Raw genomic sequence first — 19,386 nt, forward strand, 5'->3', positions numbered from 1 at the left:
TTTGGAAAGGTTTTTGATTGAAGAAGCCTCCGAAAAAAAAAAAAAAAAATGTTCCATATTTTAACTATTTACCACTATGATTACCATTATATACGAGGGTGGATGTAGGGATGGGTTTGAGTCCATTTTAAAAAAATATATTTTTTACTATACTAATTTTAACCCCAGTCAGAAAAAAAATAAAATAAAAATAAAATTAACCTATTTAATCAAACCCAAGTCAACTCAGCCATCATATTAAAATAAAGACCAAAACCAAATAAGTCCAAGGCAGGTCCTGACCGAAGACGACAAAGGTGGTTGCATACCTCAAAATTTATAGGCCCATGGATGGTGGGTCACCAAAAAAAACAAAATATTTTTAGGGCAACCATCTCTACTCTCGTTCTCTACTTTGACCGGTTACTTGTTTTTAGGGCAAATCATCTCAGCCCCCCCAATCGCCTCCTCTTTATTCTCGTTCTCAACTCTGAACTTTTCAAAACCCATATCGGCGTATCACTTCAGATTGTTCAAAAAATCAAAACCAATATCTTTCAGTTTCCATCGCCCGCTGTTCCAGTTCGGGTTCACCGTTAGCGAGCTTCAGCCGCTGGCCCGCTGTCTCTCAACTCTCAAGCTTGTCCCCTCTCTCTCTGCAACTGCTAACTTGTATGTATGAGTTTTGTTTTAATTTTTTTTTTTTTCTAAATCAACTAATCAAGGTCTGTAATTCTTGTTTTGCAAACTAAATCCTATTTGGTGAAATTTTTTATGATCTTTTTTTAAATAATTTTTATTTTTACAATATAAAGTAAAAAAATTTGCATTGTAATCACCGTAATCTACATTTTATTTCAGCAAAACAAATATTTTTATTTATTTATTTCTATAACTTCTATTTTTTTTTTTAGTTTTTATTTTTTTGTGTTGTCAATTATATCTACAAGAAAATTTGAAAAAAAAAAAAAAAGAATCTGAATTGGATTAGAAATCTGCAGAGATTGAATCTGAAACAATTTTTATCAACATGCCAAGCTTTTTGAAGATGGAAATCTTTTCAGAACTTAAAAAAATAATAATAACAAGAACTTTTACAAGCAAAAGTACTTAATATAGGGTAAAGCTCTAACGTTACTTCTTGAAAATTAAAATACTTACAAAAAGCATGCTTTTGAGTGAATTCCATAGTGTTGGAAGGGGCTTGCCATGAACTACCTCACTCTCTGCTTCCACTAGTAGATTCTCAAATAGGATTAGTAAATTGGTCAAAAGAAGAGATAGGTTACTGAATGCTGAATTGTTCAGAAATAAATTGGTAATTTTTTTATTTATTAATTACCCAAATAGGATTTTCTATGCCTTAATCAGTCAATTGTCTAAAAAAACATTGTTAGTTAACTAAAATTAAATTAAACAATAGTTGATTTTGGTTGATATATTTTGATTTAGCCCACCCCATTGAGAAATCCTGGATGTTTTGTTTCACATAGAAATATAATTTGTGTAATGCACGAAGGATATATTCAATCTTTCTGCCATATTTTTATTTTCAAATTTTGGTTTTTGATTTTCTTTTGTTATTAGATGCAGAATATCAGGATATTGATTTGTTAATTTTGAAGAGTATTCCTAAATTGATGCATTGTACTTTGTTATTGGATTAATTTAACATAAGAGCTGAGCATAATATGTGCTAATCACACCTATCCTTAATCACACCTATTTCTATGGATAGGTGTCCAACATTTTGACTGAAAGCATAGTTGGGTTGATACATGATACATATAGTACTTAGATGGTGGTGTTTTAATTGTTATGAGTGAGATTGTGAAATCTCTTCCTCACAACTTGGTGTTTTCTTATTTTTAGGGTCAGCATCGGGCCTTAAAATTTATCAAGAATAAGGTTCAAGAAACATGCCTCCTCAGTCATCAGGTAACAAACTCTTACTTTTTCTAAAATTTTAATTGGCATTTTTAGCTATTGGTTACGTTTATTTATTTATTTTTTACATACTGATTTTTTGTTTTTGTTTCTACATACATATATATAATATTGTTATGATGTGATGCTCGAACAATTTATTAATGGCAATTAAACACTTGGAAGTTTAGTTTTCAATCTCAGAATATATGTTTTACAAGTTTATTGATGCTTTTAAAACTTTTCCTCTTTTGTCCTAATAATATAGGTCTCTTTTTTGAAAGAAGAGAGTTGATGGGAATGGGTAGAGTTGGCAAAAAGAAAATAGGTATGTTTTTATTGCCTAGCTAATTGAATTATTTAAATCCCCTTATCGTTGTAGCAGTGATGTTGGTTTTAAAATTACCAATTATGATAGGAAGTCTTTTTTCAGTTTATTTTAATCAAATGTATATTTATGCAAGAGGATTGCGTGATTCTAAATGACGATTCTAGATGAGGATGTTAATGTCAACGTTATGAGGATGTTGATGTCAACGTTGACTCTAACAATGACGACTGATAATGTTGATAATATGTTGATGCACTCAAATTAAGTCAAAACACTTATAATTGAAGGAAATTTAGAGTTGAAGACATACTATTGAGCATAGTGTCTAATTCTTTTAGTTACAAGAATCTTTGGTCATTGTACACATGATTTTTCAGTTTCTCAAATTCTGAAACACTGGTGTGTAATATGATTCATCTACTTGGGCTCTCTTCTTTTTCATCTCTCTAAACCCTAATTTTATATGTGAAAAAGAAAAAGAAGATTATATGCAATTTTAATTTAACTTTATCAGTTTGAGCATTGGCAGAGCTTCTGAAATGTTGAAACTGAAACAGCAAAGAAGGGAGAGTCCACCAATAAGAATTCCCTAACTTAGGACAAAGTAAGCTCTCTGAGCGTCTTGACTAATATTGGCATGTGAAATTTCTATAGATATGGACTTGCAGAGAGAGATATATGGTTGGGGGCACAAAAGTGTACGGCAACTGTGAACCAACGATAGGGTTGTGAGCTTTTGGCTTGTTTCATGCATCGGATCTAGGAAGTGTACAACAGTGAAATGGAAATCTCTGATGCACTCAAAGTTACAGACAGAGACAATAATTAATATTATATATTTATAACATACTTTACTAATCTAACATGATACTACGTATATCATACATATATACATATACATATACACAGTCACCACCATCACGTGACTGTCAAATTCCATCATTCTTATTTTAATTTGATGTTTTCAATGTTAGATATAGCTAAGATGTCAAATTCCATGATACAAGCTTATGTTTCTTCTTATGTCCGGTATTTGAATTGTGAATGGTGTGAAGCTTATACTCATCTTGAAGTGACAAATTATTTACAAAATTGGTTGTTGGTAAAGAGGATTTGATATCTAAATTTGGTTAGGGCTTATATATTCTTTACTATCCTAATCATAGGATCTTTTTCAAATTTTGGTATGGAACTTGTTAAAATTTATAAGGATAATTTGGTGATTGTTGAATTTATGACCTGTTGGTTTTTTGCGCATTTAGTGTCATGTTTCTTTGTTTCGGTACTATAATTGGTAAAAAGGCTAATCGAAGCAGCATTTTTCTAGCCAAACTGCAAGTGGCACTAATATGCTAAAATGCAATGTGGCCGGGCAATTGTGGTGGTCAAGTTTAAGGGATTGGCATTGGTTATGAGGATTAAGTGGATGAGGTCACATTGGTGATTAATGTTACGTGAGTGGGAGTTGCTGGTGGTTTGTGCGACTTAGGTGGTATACAATTGATGACCTGGTCTGTAACTTTGTTAGTGAACACTGGTTGTTCAAGTGGTTTGGGTGGTTGCAGTGTGGACAGCAGTGCTAGTGCTAGTGCTAGTGCTGGTGCTGGTGGACATGAACTGTAACTTGTTAGTGAGCCCAAGAGATCGATGATAAAGTGCTGGTAGTTGATGAGGACAGCAGTGACTGTGACACCTTGTCACAGTGGTCACGGTGACCCTTTCTCATAGTTTTTTGTCTTGAAAGTAGTACTTTGTATTTCAATTAGTGTAAAAGTTAGTTTCAATTTGATTTTTTTTTTTTTTTTTTTTTTTTTTTTTTTTTTTTTGTTGTTGTTGTTGTTGTTGTTAGTGTGTGATCTATTGTATGCCATTAAATTTTTTGTTACTTCTTGTTAATTAATTAAAATTTTTTTTTTTTGTTAGGTCAAGTAGATCAAAGTTAAGTATCACATTATTATAACAAGTGTATGTCTCATTAAATTTCAATTCACCATCATGTTTATTTATTTATTTATTTATACAATAACTAAGAAAGGTGGGAAAGCTGACTATGAGGAGGCTATTTTGGATCCTGGATCAATACACTATTACGTTATACAAGCTAATGGAAAACTTCAGAGCAACTACCATGTTGCTGAGAGAGTGAAACACCAGAACATAGTTGAATATTGAGGATTTGATGTGAATTAGATTTGGTATTTTTTGATCTCTACGAGACCACCTTTGACGAGTGGGTCAAGAAGTATGAAGTTATGTTTTTGGCCATTTTACCCGACGGCCTCGTAGGCACCTACTTACCGGCAAAGCAAGCCATGCATTAAGATGATTAGTAATTTTTAAAAAATAAATTTTTTTTTTTGAGTTATGCTTGTGTTATTGAATCAGAGGCATGTTGTCTGCTTTGACACATCTACACGATCTGGGATTCCACACTAGTGGAAAGTGGAAAACATTTATGTTGTCAAACATATCCCTTTCTTGAGGACTCCTCCGTATACTGAAGTGGGGTCCCTTAAGGTCTGGAATTTCTTTGTTTTTGCACACTTATCTCATTTTTTCCTAATACATTAATTTTTCAAATTTTGTCTTTGTTTTCAGAAAAAGCCAATATCTCTTAACAAAGCATTCGACATTACTAAGTCCTGCAGACGTGACTTATTTCATAACTAGGCTTGTTGACAACGTAACATCATTGAGGTGAACAAGCCTGGAAAATTAATACTGTCTAAGGTGTTGTTTTATCCTGGAAAGACACTGCCATAGTATTCGATTGAACCTTAGGTATATGAGAAATGCAATTGCGCATCTTATAGACAGCTGCTAGTTTGCGGTATGTAATGTTAAATCAAGTTCGTTATCGATTGTTTCTAAAAAAGTTCAAATTTTAACATTTTTTTTTTCTTTGTTTTTTCATTTTTTAACTTGAAAAAGGGAATCAAAGTTGATACAGATTTTGCGGACTAAGTGCCCTATGGTGGTGTTTCCGACAGCATCTCTCAGGTGCAACCGTGCAACGGTTTCTGTCCCGTGTGGGAGTACTTGACAAGTTTATTTGAGTGTAAGTATTTACTGTTCCCACCCCCGAGGAAAGTTAGGGTATACTGTAACTTTTTGGACCTATTAAAGATGATACACTTTCTGCTTTGGCATACGTTCATTCTATCCTGACATACACCGATGGAGTTTAACTTGGAAAGTAGTTTACGGCAGTGTATACTGTAACTTTCTTATGATTAACGAGTTTCTGTTGCACTTAAATGTTACGGTTCCAACTAGTCAACTTCAAGGCTTTTCATAGTCAAGGGAGTCAGCTGCTTTCCAAGATTTCTCTTAGACTGCAAAATCTTGAATCACATAAGCGGTCATCTTTCATAAGATCATGTCAACATCTTTTCTCTCCTTTTGCATAGCTTCTTGAACTAAAGAAAAGGAAAACTGATGAAATTAAACTCCATCTGTTTATTTCAGGGGAAACCAAATCCACACTGTAAAGTCTTTTTATATAAAAAAAAATCTCATTGTAAAGTAGTGCAAACAATGTATGTTGACTTCAAGGCTTATAAATTATAACCCACATTCCTCTACCTGCAGATTCTTATATCATCATGAAGAAAGGTCAGTATTTATTTAAATTCTTTTGTTTTTGATGGTGTAGATATTTTGTTTTTGAGATTGATATTTGGAATGGTATTTAAATGTGCTACTTCTTCAGCATGAAAATAAAAGAAACAGTTGATGTTTTTGGTATAGAGTTGTTCTCAATTTTGCCAGGTTTATGTGTAGATCTTCCTTTCCTCTTCCTCTTTATTTCCATTGTAAATGTGATTCAATTTATTCATTTTTCTAATTTGCTTAATTTTTATTTTTTACCCATGTTTTATATTTATTTTTATTTTTTATTTAAGATGAAGGAGCATCGAAAGCCAATGAAGCTGTGGTGCCAGACAGCAGTGATTTTAGTAGAAGAGCAAGTAATTGTTTTGGGTTTTACAGATTGGTAATGCATGCTACCTCTAGATATTCCATCTTATGTTACTTAATATCCATTAGCAGTTGTTTTTGACTTAATTAGAAAACTTTTACTGAAATATACTATTATATAGAGTGAGAAAAATTTAAAGTTATCACTGGACAAGGTTCCAAAATGTTGCTACTTCTAGAGGGAAGAATTTATAAACTTTCAAATACTCACTGTTTTATGGCTGTATTTTTTTTATATTATATGTTTTCTTCATTCTAGCTTCACTTACCACTCGTTTCAAGTACGGGGAAGTACATGTGTGCGTAGAATCTATTGATGCAAAGTTCTCATTTTCTTCCATTTTGTGCAAGTAATACCATATGTCAGATTTGTACCCAGTTTTGCATATCCTAATAGTGGTGTTTTAATTGTTACATGATAGAAACAGTGCTTGGATGGTGGTGTTTTAATTGTTATGAGTGAGATTGTGAAACCTCTTCTTCACAACTTGAGTGTTTTCTTATTTTTAGGGTTAGCATCGGGCCTTAACATTTTGCAAGAACAAGGTTCAAAAAACATGCCTCCTCAATCATCAGGTAACAAACTCTTACTTTTTCCAAAATTTTAATTGGCATTTTTTAGCTATTTCTTTTTGTTTCTACATACATATATATAATATTGTTATGATGTGATGCTCGAACAATTTATTAATAGGAATTAAAGACTTGGAAGTTTAGTTTTCAATTTCAGAATATATGTTTTACAAGTTTATTGACGCTTTTAAAACTTTTTCTCTTTTGTCCTAATAATATAGGTCTCTTTTCTAAAAGAAGAGAGTTGATGGGAATGGGTGGAGTAGGGAAAAAGAAAATAGGTATGTTTTTTTTGCCTAGATAATTGAATTATATAAATTCCCTTACCGTTGTAGCAGTGATGTTGGTTTTAAAATGACGATAGGAAGTCTCTTTTCAGTTTATCTTAATTAAATGTATATCTATGAAGGGGAAGCCTATAACATATTGGCGAAGATGTGTTCCCCCAAATACTGAACTGTCTAAGGTGTTGTTTTATCCTGGAAATACCCCTCCGGTGATGGCATATGATGATCATGGTTGGGACCATTTTAGATACATGAGAAATGCGATTGGGCATAATATAACCAGCTGCTACAGAGTGGTATGTCATGTTAAATCAAGTTGGTTAATTGTTATCAATTGTTTTTATAAAAATTCAAATTTTCACATTTTTTTTTTCTTTGTTTTTTAATTTTTTAACATTATTATTATTATTATTATTTTTTTGATAAGTTTAATTTTTTAACTTGAATAAGGGAATCAAAGTTGATTCAGATTTTGCGGACAGTGCACGGCGGTATTTCCCGACAGCATCTCTCAAGTACTTGACAAATTCTTCTGAGTATAAGTATTTATTGTATAGGCTAATTTGTAACTTTTTGTACCTATTAGAGATGATGACAAAACTTTCTGCTTTGGCATAAGCTCATTCTATCCTGAAATGCACAGATACTTGGAAAGTAGCTTATGACTGTTTATACTATAACTTTCTTATGATTAATAGTTGCTGCTACACTTGAATGTTACGGTTCCAACTAGTCAACTTCAAGGCTTTTCATAGTCAAGGGAGTGAGCTGCTTTCCAAGCTCCCTCTTAGACTGCCAACTCTTGAATCACATAAGCTCAATTTGAAGGTCATCTTTCATAAGATCATGTCAACATCTTTACCGATGAAAGTAAACTCCATCCGTGTATTTCAGAGGAAACTAAATCCACACTGTAAAGTCTTTTTATTTTTATATATATATATATATATATATATATATAAAATCTCGTTGTAAAGTAGTTCAAACAATGTATGTTGACTTCAAGGCTTATAAATTATAACCCACGTTACTCTTACCTGCGTATTCTTATGAGCACGGCATATATCATCATGAAAATTCTTTTGTATTTGATGGTGTAGATATTTTGTTGTTGAGATTGATATCTCGAATGGTATTTAGATGTTGTGCCACTTGTTCAGCATGAAAAGAAAAGAAACAGTTGATGTTTTTGGGATAGTCATTCTCAATTTTGCCATTTTTGTGCTGTATGGTTTATGTGTAGATCTTCCTTTCCTCTTCCTCTTTATTTCCATGGTAAATGTGATTCAATTTATTGATTTTCCTAATTTGCTTAATTTTTAATTTTTTTCCCAATGTTTTTTTTTTTTAAATTTTTTTATTTTTAAGATGGAGGAGCATTGAAAGCTAATGGAGCTGTGGTGCCAACAGTGAATGGTTGCATTTACTATATTGTATAATATATTCTAACCTTATATAGGATTATCATATATAAGATTTTAACCTTATATAGGATTACCGTATATATATAGTTATCATATAGATATATGATTTACTTGTTTATCACACATAACCCTTTCTATATAAATCCCTCTTATATACATATCTTACATAATTTTCTCTTTTGTATTTGACATGGTATCAGAGCCAAGTTATAATTTTGAACATACCAGGCGAAAGGTCACACTAATATCATCCCGACTAAGGATGGTAATTTGACCCGTCCCCGCAGTTACCCGCCCCGCCTTGACCCACCCCGTTTTTGGCGATTTTGGGGAACCGTTTTGCTTATTTGGACGGGGATGGTTTGATGTAATAAAAATCCGCGTGAGTTTGGTGTGGGGGCGGGTGAAGGTCACCCCACACTGCCCCGTCTCGTTTAGATAGGCAAATTACATAAGAACCCTTATTTCATTAGGATATATATTTACCACTATATATTAAGTACCCCAAATAATAATATTAAAGTAACAAATGAATTTGATTAAAAGGAAAGTTGCAATGGTAAAATTGAAGATGAATGAAAAAAAAAAAAGAAAGAACAAATTTATTTCAACAATAAATAAATTATGGTCTTAAACGGGGCGGGACGGGTACCCGCCGGGTAAAAATGTTAAACGATTATGGGGATGGGGTGAAAAGTTTCCCCGTTTTTGCGGTTTTGGGCGGGGACTGGGGCGGGATTTTTAAACGGTTGCAGGGGCGGGGAAGGGTACACCTGCCCAAACCCGCCCTCGTTGCTGTCCCTAATCCCGACGCCGCCAAAAACAGCAAGAAAAACACCACGCACGTGCTCTTACGCGCCTTCAGCAGGTTCAGCACGCGCTCCCATGCGCCGCCAACAGGTTCAGCTAGTTTTTTTTGGCAGCCACGCGCCTTCACGCACTGCCACGCGCCCAGCCGCGTCAGTTCCATACGCGCGCCACTGTTAAGCCACGTCAGCACGCCATGACAGCCTACCACGTCAGCACGTCGCTACAGCCTGCTATGCTAGTTAATCGTGCCTCCATCTTCATCATGGGTGAAAACCCATTTTCACCAAATCACTTCCGTCATGTCGTTTTCAAGATCTCATTCCAAACTTAAAATGGTTTCATTCAATCCACCTTGATTTTTAAGGACTGTTAGAATATATATATAGTAATCTTACGCAAGGTTAGAATCATATATATATGGTAATATTATATAAAGTTAGAATATATTAATATTTGTAATATTATATTCATATTTGTATATGATTCTAACCTTGTGTAGGATTACCATATATATAGTCATTATATACATATATTTGTTTATTACACGTAACTCTTTCTATACAAACTCCTTTACATATATACAGTAAAATGTTCTCTCTTTTGTATTTAACATGATCCAAATTCAGTGACATATTTAGGATTGAATTATAATATATAATATTTACATATTATAAAATTTTTATCATTAATTTTTCTTCTTCTTCCGTCTTGGCACTTTTCTTCAACAAAGAATCAAATATCTAGTTTTTATTTTTATTTTTTGTTTACTCATTGTTATTCAACCTATTTGTCGTCTTATTTATTTATTTATTTTTTTTATATCATTGTTTCTCAATCTCTTTTGATATTATTTCTTCAAAATATATATATATATATATATATATATATATATATATATATATATATATTACAAGTCAGATTATCAGCTTAGATATCATATTAATAATAGATGACACATAGATTTATTTATTTATGATATATATATTTATTTTTACAAGTCAGATTACAGCTTAGATATCATATTAATAACAAATGACACATAGATTTATTTATATATTTCGGAAAATCAAGCAAAATATATACAATATAAGATATTATAAAGGGAAATTGCATAAAGCCCCTTTTTACTTTTAATTTTTGGCAAGAAAACCCTCTGAAGGAAAAAGTTAACATAAATAAGTATAATATGAAATGCCCTTTAATGTAAATTTTAGAAAATTTAGGTGGTCTTAAAATTATTTTCATTTTAGATTTTTTTGAAATAACAAAAATAATTTAAAAATTATTCCAAGATATTTTCATATTCTTATAGGCGAACTATTAAAAAAAATTTGATTTTTTTTTTAACACCACTATACTGAATTAGTTGTTTGTATTAATTTTAATTTTATATTAAAATAAATAATTATCTTAATTTTATATTAAGAGGTATTTTTATCATTATAACATCACTTTGCAATAAATTAAATAATTAGGGGGGTTCTATGTCAACTTTTTTTATAGGAGGTTTTTTTGGCCATAAATTGAAAGTAGAAGCTTGTTTTATTCAATTTGCCCTACCATAAATGTACATGATGGGCCTAAGCATTAACATTACAAAGGCCCATGAATGGAAGCATAATCTTCAAACAAAAGAGACTTGTATTCCAAACAAAGGGTGTTTAGCCTATTACAAAACAAGAATCATATTTCAACCCATTTAAAAAACTTGCTTGGCCCAAGCCCAACTATAGAGAATCATATTCTGTTCTTCATTTTGAATCATTGGCATTTGATAAACTAAGCCGCAGTTCAGACTTTTGGATTGAGAAAATGATTCGTTAATGGGGGGACTAATATTAAACAAGGGGAAATTAGGGATCAAAAGATTAAAGAGTTGGAAAATTTTAGAGGAAACGGAGTTAGACTTTAGAGGGAGAGAAGGAGTGAGCTCTCTGATTGGCGCGAGATTAGAAATTTAGAAGTACTCTGTGTTTTGGTTTAGTGATTGTTTAGGGTTTGTTTGGCTTGGGCCTATTTGGTTGAGCCTTTGTTTTAAAATTGTGACTTAGATATTGGGCTTGTTTGGTTAGGTTAAAATTAGGGAGGCTAATATTATTATTAATTTTTTCTTTTTTAAAACATTGGGCTAAATATACTTATACAAAATTTATTTATTTTTTTGGGAGGGGGGGAGGGGGCGCTCAAGCCTGCCCAAGCTCCCCCTTGGATCCGCCACGGTCTCAACGTTTAACTTTTCATTGGATTAGTTAACCAAGACCATTTAATAATATCTCGTACTACACTGTGAATACCCATAAGATATTGTACATTTATTTGTTTATCTGCATATCATCTCCTACCCATCTTAATTTCTTTGTTAAAAGGAGACAGGATGGAGAATAGGGAAAGAAATTAGGGTTATACAAATTTCACCCTCTAATACAAAAGTAAGAATTCATACCATACATTCTGATTCATTGATCAGATTATATATATGTGGGTGTGCAGGTTTATATGTATATATACAAATGCATGAAAGCTTTTTAGCTACTCAATCCTATTTATAAGGTCCACACATGATTGAATATCAAACTATAATACACTCATTGATTGATAGGAAATATAAATTATATCTGAGATTATTAAATTAAATGCATGCTACAACAAAGTTATACATGTTGAATTTTTGCACTGATACAGCCTACTATGAGCCTCCAAAAACAATTGTGTGCACAGTAACATGGTCTATGAGTGAGAGAGTTCCTACAAATTATTATAATTTTTATTTGATAATAATTATTATAATAATAATTATTATTTTTTTGGGCACAAACATTAGTCAATCAAGCTCTCCAGCAGGAATGGGACATCTTCTAGGTCATGTGTATCACGTTGAACCATCTCATCTTTTTCTATATATTCTACTACTTGCATTCACATATATTTTCCTTGTCATAATTTTCATCCTTATTGGTTGTCCTTTTACTGCAACATTTTTTTATTTTATAAAATAAATAAAAAAAATAAAATAATATTTCTAACAAAAGGGGAGATGAATATATATAAATCTCATACTGAGATAACATCATAACAGAGCAAAAGCTCTAAAAAATTATACAAATAAAAAATATATATATAAGGTTAAATTTACTCTGCCATCATTTTTGTTGACTTGTGTCCTTTTACAGGCAAAAAAATAATGACGGGACGATTTTTCCATGCTCCAAATTACTCCAATAGTCTTATAGACTCTAGAAAGTATCTAATCATTAGACTTTTCACGACACTCACATGGGTCACAAACACACACAGACAAAAGCACTCGACTCCCTGTTTTTCTTCTTTGTCATCCTACATGTGGAACCCACATTATTACATACCGTACCATATTTTTAATTTTTTAAAATAATATACTATATTTATATACTCGAAATGATATTCTTTGTAATTTAAAATTTTATTTTATTTTAAGTGGTACTTAAAATTTTATTAAATACATAATGACAGATCAATGAATTTTTTTAAGGCCGGAGGTGCCGTTAAAGAAAAAAAAAATTAAAGATGATTTTTTAAAATAAAATAAGAAATATAAGAATTTAATTTTTTGCAACTTGTTCGACTCAGATTTCTTAATTTTTTAATCGTGTCTGTAATTTTTAGATTATCATGTATGTGGAACGTGAAGAAACAAGAAAGTCAATTTATGTACTTTCTTTTGAATCTAAAATGCAAAAATATATATATAATGGGTATTTTTAAAAATTAAGTGAAAATATCAAAATGTGTGAGAGAGAATCATGAATGTGGCAGATAGTAGAGAGTGAAAAAGAGATGATTATCTTTTGTATTCAAAAAATTAATGGGGGTAAGAATGTGAAATGTGGTATTTTTATAAATTGAGAGAGTATTTTTAAAAATTTTACAAATTGAATGGAGATATTTTCAAAATTTTAACAAAAATTATAAATAATCATGAAAATAAAAAGAATTATAGAAATACATTTAATTAGATAAGTATTTAATTATTTTTTTTAGAATTAAGCGTCAAAATGAATTATCAAATAGTAATTCTTTTGTTACGAGAATGCTCATTTTTGTATCAAAATACTATAGAATGGAGAGTGAATCAAATTGCGTTATTAAATTTTTTTTCCATGTTTCAACTTTTCTTTAAAATAAAATAAAAAATAAATAGTAAATTACTATTATCTTGATAGACGTGGAACAGCCATCATATAATACATATCACAAATTTATTTGTGACATGCTTCACTTTTCCATACACAGAGAGAAAAAGAGAGAATAAAATGTTCCTTGCCTTTTCACATTTTGTTAGTTTGATGTATTAGGGGTGTTAGTTGAGTGGGTGGGCGAGATTTGAGCTCATAATAAATGGGCGAGTTAACAATGAATCAATAGTTCATTATTAACTTATTTATGATGGGTGATAAAATGGTTGGATGTTAAATGGGTTAGTGAACACACAACCAAGTTAATTAATCAAATATTATTAGATATAAATTGTTAAATTATTTTAATTGTTGAATACCAAAGAATATATATTTTATACTAAATTTATTAATTTTTGGTCTCACTTGTTACAATTTTTTTTTTTCTTTTATTATTTTATTACAACTTACTTTGAGAGTTATGCCAAAATAATAATAATACGAGATGAGAGAAAACGGAGGAGAAGATAGAAATGGAGAGAAGGGAGAGAAAGGGGGAAGAGAGAGTAGGAGGAGATAACAAAAAGGGAGAAGAGACAGAATGAGAGAGTTATATCACATAAGGAAAAAAAGAAAAGAAAAGAAAAGAAAAGAAAAGAAGAGAATGGAGGAGAAAGAAACAGGGGAGGAGAGAGAGATAGGAAAAGGAAATATTAATATTAGAACACCTACACTTATTACTATTATGATTGTTGAATAAAAAAAATAAAAAAATAAAAAGGGTTTATTTATTTATTTATTATTTTTTTTATGACAGAAAAATGAGAGAAAATAAAGAAGAGAGAAAATAAAAAAAAAGAATTTTATTTGAACGGGTTAAAATGGGTACCACTCTTAACTCTTTTGTTGACTCTTCACTCTTTGAATTTAATAAGTACTCACTTTTTATCCATTATTAACACACTAACTTAAATTTGGGTACCTAATTAATTTAATTTTAATGTATAAATTTGAGCAGTTTAATGGGTTGGACCTAAATTGCCACCCATAGCTAGATGTATCACAAAGAGTGGAGTCCAGATTATAGGCCCAAATCCAATTGTTCAAAATGTACATGATGGGTATAATTATCATTCAATTCATTAACTATATTGTCAGCCAAAGTTTAACAAACTAAGGAGAATGTGAACTTGAATGCGGATACACTTGCTCTGAGCATTTTACCAACTAAATCATTGAATAATATTTTATATTTCACCAAAGCTTAAAAACTAGGAATTATAATTCCTAGAGGCAAGCTTAATTAACCAAATGTTTAAAAATCAACAAATCAAGTTTGGATAAGAGTCACTGACTAGGATCAAATAATGCTATAGCCAAAGCCAAACTCAATTTTTGAGCTCAAACGTCAGGTAAATATTAATAAAGAACAATTCATTTATAAAACATATAAATGCTAATAAATGGATAACATTCACTAGTTGTGTCTGGTTTAAGTTATGAATTTCGACCAATGAACATTTTTTCACTAGCTCAAGGAACGAAGCTATGAGTTATTCAGTTTAACAAAGGAATGCTAATAGTTCCAATTTGTTTGCAACCCTAGTGAAGATTTTATTTTCTAAATTTGTAATATTCAGAAAATTGGGATATAGACAGAAAAGTGACACACAGTTCAATTAAAACTTCTAAACCTGCGTTGCTACCTTTATAACATAACTTTGCATCATCTCTCACTCATCATTTTCTTTGTTAAAAGGAGACAGGAAAGAAACCAACAAGTCAGGCAACAATTTGCTAGAAAGATAGATCTCTGTGTACGACTCCAAAAAGCCATACCTTCCTTTCTTCTATTCACAAACCCATACACATAAAACCTTCCATCAGTTTCTTTCCTTTTCCACCCAGGGTGGATTCAGGATTTCCGTTGGGGTGGACTAATATTAAATATAAATTTAATAATAAAATTTCTTAAGCAAAAAAATAAAATAAAATAAAAATAAAAATAAATATTTAAATTCAAAAATTATAAAATATCCATCTAAATTGTGCTCGACGAGTCTTTAAAAACTCAAATTCGTCAATAATAGATTTCAAATCAATTTTCCAAACAAGCTTTCGTTCAAGATTGATGTCACATAGTCAGCAATAAATTCATCTCTAATCCTGTTACGCATCGCTGTTTTAATACATTTCATGTTTGGGTGGGAGGCTGAGGTGGGCTAATATTATTAATTTTTAATTTTTATTTTTATTATTATTATTTTTTTGGGCTGGTCTAAAATTAGTATAGTAAATTTTTATTTATTATTTAAAAATAATAATAACCTTAAATCAATCTCCAAAAACCCACTCCACTTTCAACCTCCACAGCCATGTCTCTGATCAATCGGTCCAGAGAATGAGAACTCACCAGTACTATTGGTGTAGGCAATGCCAAAGAACTGTCAGGATAGCCGGCCTCAACCAACCCATCTAAAACTTTATATCCCTATTGTTTAGGTCTACTCGGCTCTGAGCTCGACATGTCAAGGCCAATGCTCTTGAGGGGCCTCGAACCATCCCCTGCATCGCGGTTACTGGATGCCATGGCTGCAATGCTTGACCCCTTAATAACAAGCAAAACTAGTGTTGAAAACTGGCGTGCTCGGGAAGCCTGGATAGTCCTCCATTTGGCACTCCCTATTCGTCCCCCATGAGCACTCTCTCCACCTGAAAGTGCGGTTTTTGAGGCCATGGACTCAATGGAAGTCTGTCCCGGTAATGGGATTGAAGAGTTGATTCAGAAGCTGACACAGAATGATAGGTTGGGGCCACCTCCTGCACCGGTTTCAGCCATTGAGGCCTTGCCTACGGTGATACTCACACCGGGACATTTGAGCTGTGACTCCTGCTGTCCTTTCTGCAAGGATGAGTTTGAGGTTGGTGTGGAAGTGAGAGAGCTGCCTTGCAAACATTTTTATCACCCTGATTGCATCCTTCCTTGGTTGAGCATCCACAATACATGTCCAGTGTGTCGGTACCAGCTAAAAGTTGACCATGATTTGGATCAAATTGACAATATTACTGAAAATTTTGGTATGGAAGAGGTAGCAGATCAACTGAAAAGGTGGTGGACTCAACTGCATTCTTTGTGGCCAATCAATCTATTGTCAAATTGGAGGTCATGGTACCTTACAATAGAATAAATAGAATAAACTCTTCCTCTGAAGGTACTTTTTTGTTTGTTTGTTTAAAACTATGGTTTCATTCAAATGTCACATACACAATTAACATTTCATATCCTACATTGTTGTTCCTTCATATTATACTAAAATGAAAGCTATCTAGCTAGTCCATCACTATCATCATTAATATTGTTATAAACTGGTCAGTCATACTAACATCTCTGATAATATTTTACAGACAGACATTGATTAAGTTGTAACATTCATTGTATAAACTCGTAACTCTTGGAGCTAACTCTTTTGAAGTAAAATGTAATAGAAATGTGTTATTTTCTACAGATGGTCCGTGGTGGCGCTCTTGGCTCATTTTCTAGATTTTTGTCCAAATTGCAGCCCTGTGGAAGCCAGAAGAAAGTGGTTTGTATAAACAGTTTTATGATTGAATCATCTCTTTAGCAGGTATGTGTTTATATATACTTTTTTTTAGAGATTGCTCTGATCCAAATGGCAAGGTATCAAGGGCTGGCAGTTATGTCTGTATGCTAGTCTAAAGGGATTTTAGACCTTTTCAGAAAAATGAGTCATTTTAGATATGATTTTTAAAATCATAAATTTGTTGTAGGAAGAAAAATGGTATGTTTGTTTTTATTTTTTATTTTTATTTTAATGAATGATAGCAGTTGGTAATGATGTATTCTATCTAAAATGTTTAAGCCTTCTTACTTAGCAGTGCTAATGATGTATTCTATCTAAAATGTTTGAGCCTTCTTACTTAGCCGAAGAATAAAAGTGAATTGCCTGACATACAAAATAATTTTGATTAGTCATGTTTGCAATGTATAAAGAAGGGGGTAGGGACCGTAGGTCCCATTTTCTTATATTTTGCAACTAATCAAAATTTTAGTCAGTAAAATCACTTTTAAGAGTTCGGCCTTAAAATAATTTTCCAAAATGTTTTTTAAGCTTTTAAGCTCTCCCTCTCCCTCCCCCCCCACCCCCCCCCCCCCCCCCTATATATGTGTGTGTGTGTGTGTATAATATGTAACGACTTTATTTTTAACTCAAATCCTATTTTGCAGTTAACTTGATAAAAAAAGGCCAAGGTACTAATCAATTCTTGATCAGCTGGGTGGACTTCAGGTTTTGGAAAGGTTTATGATTGAAGAAGCCTTGAAGGAAAAAATAAAGGCCCAAGCCAAAAAAGCCCGGGGTCGGTCCTGACCCAAGACGGTAAAGGGGGTCCCCCCCTCCCCCCCCTCTCTATATATATATGTGTGTGTGTATATAATATGTAACGACTTTATTTTTAACTCAAATCCTATTTTGCAGTTAACTTGATAAAAAAGGGCCAAGATACTAATCAATTCTTGATCAGCTGGGTGGACTTCAGGTTATGGATAGGTTTATGATTGAAGAAGCCTTGAAGAAAAAAATAACGGCCCAAGCCAAAAAAGCCCGGGGTCGGTCCTGACCCAAGACGGTAAAGGGGGTCGCCTACTTCAAAATTTATAGGCCCATGGATGATGGGTCACAAAAAAACAAAATATTTTAAGGGCAACATCTATATTCTCTTGTGAGTTTGAAAACAACAAATAGTGAATATCATTATTATCACTCTGTCAGATTCAAATAAGCCAAATTCTGCAATTTCAGTACCTTTTTGACTGGGGAATTTGACCCGACTGGTTGTTTTTAGGGCAAATCATTTCAGCCTCCCCAATGGCCTCCACCATCTCTATTCTCGTTCTCAACTCTGAACTGGCCCCCCCCCCCCCCTCCCCCCCTCTCTCTCTCTCTCCACAACTGCAAACTACAAAATCTACAAGAATCAGAAGTTCAAAACCCATATATTTCAGTTTGCAAGAATCAAAAGTTCAAAACCCATATCGGCATATCATTTCAGATTGTTCAAAAAATCAAAACCCATATCTTTCAGTTTCCATCGCCCGCTGTTCCAGTTCGGGTTCACCGTTCGCAAGCTTCAGCCGCTGGCCCGCTGTCTCTCAACTCTCAAGCTTGCCCTCTCTCTCTCTCTCTCTCTCTGTGCAACGGCTAACTTGTATGTATGGGTTTTGTTTTAATTTTTTTTTTCTAAATCAACTAATCAAGGTCTGTAATTCTTGTTCTGCAAACTAAATCATATTTGGTGAAATTATTTATGATTTTTTTTAAATAATTTTTTTTTTTTTACAATATAAAGTAACAAAATTTGCATTGCATTTTGAGGTAATCACCGTAATCTACATTTTATTTCAGCAAAACAAATAATTTTTTTATTTATTTCTATAACTTCTATTTCTGTTTTATTTTATTTTATTTTATTATTTTTATTTTTTGTCAATGATATCTACAAGAAAATTTGAATCTGGGCATAAAAAAAGAAAAAAAGAAGAATCTGAATTGGATTAGAAATCTGCAGAGATTGAATCTGAAACAATTTTTATCAACATGCCAAACTTGTTGAAGATGGAAATCTTTTCAGAACTTAAAAAAAAATAATAATAACAAGAACTTTGACAAGCAAAAATACTTAATATAGGGTAAAGCTCTAAAGTTACTTCTTGAAAATTAAAATACTTACAAAAAGCATGCTTTTGAGTGAATTCCATAGTGTTGGAAGGGGCTTGCCATGAACTACCTCACACTCTGCTTCCACTAGTAGATTCTCAAATAGGATTAGTAAATTGGTCAAAAGAAGAGATAGGGTACTGAATGGTGAATTGTTTAGAAATAAATTGGTAATTTTTTTTTTTTATT

At 32.2% G+C, this 19,386-nt stretch overlaps 1 protein-coding gene across 5 annotated transcripts in view; it reads left to right on the forward strand.

Moving 5' to 3' along the window:
• Positions 1 to 19,386, forward strand: part of LOC132294343 (uncharacterized) — a 33,092-nt gene continuing 13,706 nt past the window's right edge. For 2 of the 5 annotated variants that reach the window (XM_059792168.1, XM_059792169.1), the window contains exon 1: positions 25 to 651. The gene's annotated coding sequence lies outside the window, so the exon portion shown is untranslated. Of the gene's footprint in view, positions 652 to 1,851; positions 1,918 to 2,173; positions 2,234 to 4,834; positions 5,067 to 5,167; positions 5,295 to 5,827; positions 5,852 to 6,141; positions 6,234 to 6,727; positions 6,794 to 7,011; positions 7,072 to 7,199; positions 7,374 to 7,527; positions 8,133 to 19,386 lie in introns of those variants that run through there. The other 3 variants (XR_009478034.1, XR_009478035.1, XR_009478036.1) reach the window with 3 other exon arrangements.

The sequence above is a fragment of the Cornus florida genome, unplaced genomic scaffold (genome assembly GCF_030987335.1).
Source record: "Cornus florida cultivar Cherokee Brave unplaced genomic scaffold, ASM3098733v1 CherokeeBrave_3.0.0_Hap2_Chr02, whole genome shotgun sequence".
Taxonomy (NCBI): Eukaryota; Viridiplantae; Streptophyta; class Magnoliopsida; order Cornales; family Cornaceae; genus Cornus; species Cornus florida.